The sequence below is a fragment of the Emydura macquarii genome, unplaced genomic scaffold (assembly GCF_026122565.2).
Source record: "Emydura macquarii macquarii isolate MOO-44397 ecotype Brisbane River unplaced genomic scaffold, CSIRO-AGI_Emac_v2 contig_3671, whole genome shotgun sequence".
Classification (NCBI taxonomy): Eukaryota; Metazoa; Chordata; order Testudines; family Chelidae; genus Emydura; species Emydura macquarii.
The window spans coordinates 7,317,841-7,327,088 of NW_027133808.1; positions in this window are offsets into that span (position 1 = coordinate 7,317,841).

Consider the following 9,248-nt stretch of genomic DNA (forward strand, 5'->3'; position numbering starts at 1 on the left):
AAGGAGGTATAATTTATAACCTCTGGGACTTTCTTAAGCATTTTGGTGTGGCTCTGCCCCAGGAGCAAGCACCAGACTTTACCACCCTTCTCGAGGAGGGCAAGACAATGGCCAGGGCTGCCCCGCAAGCAGCATCGGATGAAGCTGACTCAGCTGCAAGGTCGATGGCCTCCATGATCTCCATGCGACGCTGTTCATGGTTACAGCCATCTGGTCTGTCCCAGAAGATGCAACGGGTCCATACAGGATCTGCCACTGAACGGGAATGAACTCTTCTCCAAACAGACTGTCACCAAACTCCACGGGTTCAAGGACTCTAGGGCCACCCTGCGCTCATTGGGCCTTTACATGCCACAGGCTGCAAGGAGGCAGTTCCGCCCACAGCAGCAACAGCAACAGCTGAGATACCATGCCCAGCATTTTGAGAGCTACCGGAGGGGAGATAAGAGAGAGAAATTTTAGATGGCGTAGGTCAGGCCCGTCTTCCTCCTCAACCAACCAGCTGGCCCAATCCTGGCACTGGTGGCCAGCGCCAACCATTTTGATGGTGCACATGAGGACAGCCTTCCAGTCCCTCACCAGGATCCTGCTTCCCTGCCATTTCGAAATTGGCTTGCCCCTTTCCTACCAGCAAGAACCCATATAACTTCAGACCACTGGGTTCTGGGGACCATTGCAGTGGGCTATACCCTGCAGTTTTCTTCCCCCCCTCAACATACCCCCCATCCCTCTTCAGGGACCCCTTTAACAAGCAACTCCTTATGCAAGAAGTGGAGAACCTTCTCGTGCTCAGAGCTATAGAGAAAGTTCCGGTGGGTATGAGAGGAAGAGGCTTTTATTCCCACTACTTCTTCATTGCCAAGGCAAAGTGGGGCCTAAGGCCTACCTTGGACCTGCGGGTGCTAAAACAGGTGCATCAAAAAGTTGAAATTCTGCATGGTTTCCCTAGCCTCTATCATCCCCTCCTTGTGACTGGTCCTGGAGACTGGTATGCCACCCTAGACCTGAAGGATGCATATTTTCATATCTCAATATTCCCCAGACACAGGCATTTCCTCCGGTTTGTGGTGGGAGTTTCCCACTACCAGTTTACCAGCCCTCCCTTTTGGCTTGTCATCTGCCCCAAGGGTATTTACAAAATGCATGGCGGTGGTGGCTGTGTATCTCAGGCGTCGAGGGGTTCAGATTTACCTGTACCTGGATGACTGGCTGATCAGAGACAGGTTGCAGGTCCAGGTCCAAACCAGTATAGATGTAGTTCAAGCCATGTGTCACTACGTGGGCCTGCTGGTGAACAAGCAAAAATCCACGCTGATGCCAGTGCAGAGGATAGAATTAATTGGGGTCATTCTCGATTCTACATGGGCGAGGGCATTCCTGCTATGGTCTCGATTCAAGACAATGTCAAGCCTGATTATGGGCCTACAAGCCTCTCCTCTTATGATGGCACGAACTTGCCTGCAGTTACTGGGGCATATGGCGGCATGTACTTACGTGCTGCGTCACGCATGTCTGAGACTCAGGCCGCTCCAGCTGTGGCTGGCCTTGCATATGCCCCGAGAAGGCACCACCTGGATAGGGTGGTCATGGTGCCCGCACAAGTCCTAGCCTCCCTGGGCTGGTGGCTAGACCCCCTGTCGGTGATGAAAGGGATCCCCTTTGCAGATCTGCCCCCCTCAATAACCCTGTCTCGGACGCATTGGACTTGGGGTGGGGAGCACACATCTGCTCGGGCCACAGCACTCAGGAGATCTGGTCAAGAGAAGACCAGGAACTGCAAATAAATATCAGAGAGCTCAGGGTGATCCGCTTGGTGTGCAGAGTGTCCCTCCCCTTCCTGAAAGGCAAGGTGGTCCAGGTTCTAATGGACAACACTGCCACAATGTATTCTATCAACAGGCAGGACAGGGCCCGCTCCCCAGACCTGTGTCAGGAGTTGGTGAGTCTGTGGAACCTGGTGATAGGGCACAATATTCACCTATTGGCTTCTCACCTCCCAGGTATCAAGAACACCACAGCGGACCAACTCAGTGGGACAGTCTTACCTTGCCACGAGTGGTCTCTCCACCTGTCGGTAGCCAATATGATTTTCCGGAAGTGGGGGTTTCCCCAAGAGGACCTATTTGCTTCCAAGGTCAACAAGAAGTGCAGTCAGTTCTGCTCCATTCACGAGCTCGATGAGGGAACACTGTCAGATGCCTTCCTACTTACATGGTCGGGGAGGCTGCTGTATGCCTTTCCTCCCATTCTGTTGATCCACAGGGTCCTGTTGAAAATCAAAAGGGACAAGGCAAATGTTATTCTTATAGCACCCATGTGGCCTAGGCAGCACTGGTTCATGATGCTCCTGGAGCTGTCTATTGCTCCCCCTCTGGAACTGCCATGGTGGTGCAAACTGCTTTCCCAGGATCAGGGGTGGCTCCTGCACCCGGATCTGGAGTCCTTGCACCTGGCGGCGTGGAGGTTGAGTGGATGAGCCTAGAGGAATATGCTTGCTCATCTCAGAAGCAGGCTATACTAATGGGTAGCAGGAAACCTTCCAGCGACTGTCATATCTAGCCAAGTGGAAGAGATTCACATGCTGGGCTGCAGCCCAGGCAGTCTATCTCTACCAAGCCTCAATCCACTCAGTGTTGGACTACCTGCTGCACCTGCACTCCAGGGTCTAGCCACGGCCTCATTGAAGGTGCATCTGGCTGCCATTTCAGCCTTCCATCCTCTGATTCAATTAGGTTTCTCAAGGGGATAGAGAAGTTTTACCCCCAGGTTAGGGATCCATTACCCCCCTGGGACCTGAACTTAGTTTTTTTCAGGCTTATGGGGGCACTGTTCAAGCCCCTGGCTACCTGCACCCTTTTGCTGCTGTTGTGCAAGGTAGCCTTCCTTTTGACCATTACCTCAGCTAAGAGGGTGTCTGAGATTAGGGCACTTACCTCAGGGCCACCTTGCACGGTCTTTTATAAAGACAAGGTCCAGCTGAGGCCCCACCCGGCCTTTTTGCCCAAAGTGATAGGTATCACAATTACATGTTAGTCAGGACGTTTTCCTGCCAGTGTTCTTCCCAAAGCCGCATGCTTCAGAGGATGAGCGGATGTGCAGAGCATTGGCCTTCTACATCGAGAGGATGAAACCATTCCGTAGGTCCACGCAGCTGTTCGTGGCAGTGGCTGACAGGATGAAGGGCTTACTTGTGTCCTTACAGCGAATCTCCTCTTGGATAACCTCCTGCATTAGATTCTGCTATGAGAAGTGAAGGTTCCCCTTCCGAGAAGTGTCACAGCTCACTCTATTAGAGCACAGGCCTCTTCTGCAGCGTTCCTGGCGCAAGTGCCCATCCAGGACATATGCAAAGCCACTACACAGTTATCGGTGCACACCTTTACATCCCACTATGCAATAGTTCAGCAGGCGAGGGACAATGCCAGCTTCGGCAGGGCAGTGCTACAGTCAGCGCATCTGTGAACTCCAAACCCACCTCCAAGATACTGCTTGTGGGTCACCTACAATGGAATCAACATGAGCAAGCACTCGAAGAAGAAAAGACGGTTACTTACCTTGTAACTGTTGTTCTTCAAGATGTGTTGCTCATGTCCATTCCATGAACCACCCCTCATCTCCGCTGTCGGAGTTGATGGCAAGAAGGGGGTGTAGGGACTCCAGGTGGCGCTGAAGCCAGACTTACAGGTACTGCTAAGGGGAAAAAAATTCCGGTAACCGTGCACGGGGGCTCGAGCAATGGAATGGACATGAGCAATACATCTTGAAGAACAAGTTACAAGGTAAGTAACTGTCTTTTCTAAAGATTTTTAGCTCTTCGCCTGACTGAGTCTTTTGTGTCATCCTTAAGTGTGCAATTGTGGTCTTGAGGGATTGCATTTTCTTTTTTTCTTGATGGGAACATATAAGAAACTTAAGAAATATTAACCTCTTATCCATTTTTGCATCCTCCTTTTAATATGAAACTACTGTATTTTGGTCACTTTTCTCAACTTTTCAAAAACATAAAAACATTGGGCTGCTTTTTTTGAATCACCATCCCTAATGATATTTCTTGCTTTCTCTCTTATTTGTCATATTTATTATGGTAGTACCTATGTAGTGGCCAACCGAAAATGGGGCCCCAAATGGGGTAGACACTGTGCAAACATCAAATAAGAAGCAATCTCTGCCCTTACAATCTAAACAGACAAGACAGACAAACGGTCAGGGAAAGGGATAGACATACAAGCAGAGTGAACAATGTGGTGGTGGCAAATGTCGTGTTAGTTATGTGACTTTGTTTTGTCATTTAAATCTTTTCTGTGGGATTATGGGTAGGAGGGCATTAGCTAGATGGAAAGACAAAGGAAAGGAGGAGGCAGAAGAGTTGAAGTAAACACCATGGGGGGAGAATGTTGAGAGTGAAAACCAGAAAACAATCTCACATCATCAGTGTCCTTCAGTATTCTTGAACTGCTTCTGCAGCTGTTGTGCCAGCTTCAGTGTCTCGGTGGCTCCTCCTTGCAGTTTCTTTCCCAAAGGTCACATGATTATGGGGAGGGTAAAGACCTCATAGGTCCTCTGCAGCCCTCCTAAGTTTAGGCCTACATGAACAGTGCAGATGGGGGCATTTCTGTCACCGGTCTTTCCTCCTTTGGTTCACTGAAAAGTCATTATGCATTTAACCAGCATTTCTTACATTTAAAAGGCCTTTCTGTCCAACCTGTCTTCTCCCTACATGCTGCACTGAGTCTGATATACTCCCCACATCACTTCATCTTCCAGAACAACAGAAAGTTCTCATGTGGTAGAGCTGACTCTGTGCATCACTGCAGCTGAATAAGTACTAGTGTGTGAATTTTTTTTAAACATTATTTGGTTCCTGTGAGGCTTTTATTTATCTCTCTCTCACACACTCATGTTTTATTTGATATTCCACTTCCACTGAAGTTAGACACCTAAATCTATATTTAAGCACCTAAATAAAGGTGGAAAGGATGTATTCTAAAATATTCTCCTTGTGTCTGCTATAAAGTTATCTAGGCATTTCTCCACACTCATCACTGTGGTATCTGAGTTCCTAAAAATGTATGTATTTGCAATCACAAATCTAAAGACTGAACAAATTAGAATTATGAATAAGATGATTTACCTTATTGGAAGGCTTGTTGGGACTTTAAAGAGAGATTTATTTATGACCTCTTTAATACCCACTTAAGTCCTGAATTTGCTATCCCTTCCAGTTACTGAAACATCTCATTTCACAGTATTAAATGGTAGTGTGGGTTAATAAACTAATTTTTCACATCTAGAGAGCTGATTTCAAATGAAAGTTGAAAACTATTTTTGTAATCTCACTCTAGCCCTTGGTGGACAGCTGTTCTTTCCACACACTCTGAAACAACTCTGTCTTTAAACAAGAGGAGTGGCTAGTACAGCAGTTGAATAGTAGGTGACTTTATAAATCAGGATTTAGACTCATTGGCAAACTTAGAGGTTGAAACAGAGGAAAGAATTGCCCAGAATCTGCCTGCAATATCTGGCTCAGCTCAATTTTAACAGCATCATAGTTACCAAATTGTCAATTACTTGAATTATAAAGGAAACATGGATAAGAAATTCTAAAGAAAACACAAATAAGAGTAAGAAAGGTAGCGCATAAAATAAACCTTAGTTAAGAAAAGTGCTCAGCTGATTACCCATGCCATCTTTCTTAGAGTTCTTTGGCTATTGATTGCTTAACTAAGAAAAGGACTCAGGAGTTATATTTATTTAATTTTATAGAGTTTTATTAGCCACCATTAACAGAAATCAATAGTCTAGGGTAGAAGAAGGCAAACGACACTGAACTATGATTGGACTAATGTGAACTTAAAAAGTTGGTCAATATGTATAACCATCCAGGCTTTTTAAAATTACATAAAACAACCATAATAGAAAACAATATTCCTAGTCCATAGTTATTCTAGGAAGATGACCTTGTATGGATTTTTGATTGAATCCCCCAGAACAGGACCTTATTTATGCCAATCAGTTAGAAACTCTGGTATTACTTGACACAGGAGGAAAACAATCCAAAACTGAGATATTAAAACAGTTTAGTCAAGTACTCACATGCCAAGAAATCGTTCTCAAAGATAGATCTTTAGTAGTCAATCCTTTTACCCTACATCACATAAATTATATTAGCCCCAAGATCTAAGTAACACTCCTGACTGTCTAACCTGAACTCGTATACTTTGATAGACTGAATCCTACCTAAGAGTCTTTCCCACTTAACCGTTATATTTGTATATACCTGGAATGATTCATTTGATTGGAATGTTAAAGTCACTGGTTATAACCCATTTAGGAAGATAGAATGGGTAAAAGAAGTGGAGTGGGAGTGGCACTCTATGTTAAAGACACCATTATCCCTGTTTTAGAGTTATTGATAACTTAGAACCACATTATCATGAATGCATATGGATCAACATCCTAACTAACAAAGCTCAGGAGGTGATATGGAATAGACTACTGAGAACCAAACTAGAGAACAGGATGAGTTGCTCCTTAAGCATCAGTCCGTAACATGTGGGGAAAAAAAGTGTTGTTGTTATGTGGGACTTCAGTTTGGGAGATACATGCTGGAGGTCTCACACAGCCAGCAGTAAAACATCATTAGAGTTTCTAAAAGTTATAGATGGTAATTTTCTAATACAAATGATATTGAACTCAGCATGAGCTAATTTTGTTTTGGATGTCATGATGGATAAAGACGAATTAATCACTGAACTGGAAGTTGGGACCAGGGATCATGACTTGATTACATTCAATGTGGGAACACAGAAATCCCAACTAGTAATATATAATGAACTTGGTGCTTCAAAGGGGCTAATTTCCCAAAGATGATGAAAAGTATGAGCACAATCAGAATGAAAGTTGGAAGTTCTTTGAGAAAAGTTTAGTAGGTAGCCAAAAGCTATCTGATTCCACATGATTCTACAATCAGGAAAGAGGACAATTTTGGCTAAAAGCCCATCCTGAAATGAAGGCAGCAGTTAGGGGTTGTCTACATTTGGATGCTCAGGAAAATTAATCCAAAGTAACTAAAGCTGTGAATTTCAAGTGGACTAGTTAAACCACATTAAACCCCTTTGAGGACACTGTTATTTAGAATTAGTGGCCTTAATTTGCTTTAAATTAATTCATTTAAGAATTAATCTTATCCAAATTAAGGCCACTTCTGAATAAGAGTGTCCACATAGGGGTTTAATGTGGATTAACTATTTAGAGTGACCAGATGTCCCAATTTTATAGGGACAGTCCCAATATTCAGGGCTTTGTCTTGTATAAGGCATCAATTACCCCCTACCCTCGTCCCAATTTTTCACACTAGCTGTTTGGTCACTCTATCACTAGTCCACTTTAAATTAATAGTTTTTGTTAATTTGGATTAACTTTCCTGAATCTCCTCATTAGACAAGACCTTAGAAATAAAAAAGCAAATGGAAAATGGAGGAAATAAATAGCAATCAGTATAAAGTAGAAATTAGGAATTATAGACATAAGGGAAGAATCCATAGCCAGCATGGCTAAAGACAATAAGGAGATTTTTAGGGACAAAAAAAAATCCTAGCCTTGACATAGGCCTATTACAACAATCTTGATAGGAACCTGTTACAAAAACAAGGGCATATACTGTTACTCTGTGATAATCTTCAATACACATACATACGCACTTACTCTTCCTTACTAATTATTAGATACCTCATTTCAAGAAGTAGTCAACTGACTGATTTGGGTCATCACCCAAGACAAAAATCTATTACTTATCTCACCATATCTTTGCTCAGCCTCAGCTTTCAGCACAGTTGCTGTTCACATCAGTAGCTGACACTGCAAACACAGATGAAGCAGATGACAATCATGACTGTATAGGTGTGTACTAGCGAGCAACCTCAACAGCTGGAAAAGAGAGAGGTTTAGTTAAAGGTGTCTAGTCAAGATAGGTACTTGATATCACCCAGAAAGATTCTCAGATAGCTGGCCAAGGGTCTCAATCATTTCCCTTCCAGATGTCATCAGCTTTTGGAATATGATGTTTTGAAGGAGTCAAGCCATTTTATTCCATTTCTTCTAGGTGTTACAAGATGGTTCCTCTTCTCACAGAAGCTGATGTGCACCAATCAAATGGTGATCCAAACCTCTGACACAGATTTGAAATGTCCAACCAAAATAACAGTTGTTACTTCTCATCATCCTCTCAGAAAATGAAACGTCACTTCTAGATTCTTGCAGCTGGGTGTGGAGAATTCCAGTCTCATTGTACAAAACATCTTGAGCCTTACCAGTTTATGTAACACAAGTTAGGTCATAACCATTTGTACAGCCATCTTAGGGCATATATTGAATACCTGCTGACTTAGTTCTAGTCAGCAACCTACTGCCACAAGTTTCTTTCCCCAGCAAACTTCACATAGCTATGCTTGCCCAAGTTCCAGTTTTTCCATTAGCACTTTGCTGACTGCTGAAATATCCTCTTTAAGTTTACATAGTTTATGCAAAGTCTATCCAGATTCTGTGATGCTCTTTATACTTGTTTTAACAGTTCACTGTGCGGTAAAATAGTCACTGTTCTCCAGCAGACCAGGACAGCTCTATAAATCTTTCATTTCTGTTCTCCTTATTTATGTGTATGGCTGAGGTGTGTCAGTGCATTATTGATCAAATCATTACATTTTTGATTATTTAACTGGGTGATCAAGTGCCTTATAACAGATTTGGTTTAAACCCCTTTCATTATTGCATCTTCCAGTATAGGTGTATTTCACTAACTTGTGGTAACAAACATGCTTGATTGCAAACAATATCCTTACTTCTTAACTTCATCCTAATTTTAAAGAAATCAATTTGAACACAACTCCCTCCCTCCCTCCCAACAGAATTTTTCCAAATGTAAACATTGTCATTAATTTTTACAATGTCTCACATAAAGCTGTATCAACATTTAACCTTCCCTTAAAACTTTTCTGTAGAAATAGTGTATTTGGTTCAGTTCCTGGTATTTAATACTAACTACTTGTGATGGGGTGTCTACCCCACACAAGACTGGAAGGGGTTACGGTGGCCAGGTAGTCCAATTAATTTCACAAGCTGCACCTGGAGGGAGAGCCAGGGAGCAGGGAACTGATTGCAAGTCTGTTCAGCTGGGCAGGAATAGGCAGGGTCTATAAAGCCAGGAAGCTGGCAATAGACGGGGCTGCTGCTGGGAAAGGGAGTCACTCCTG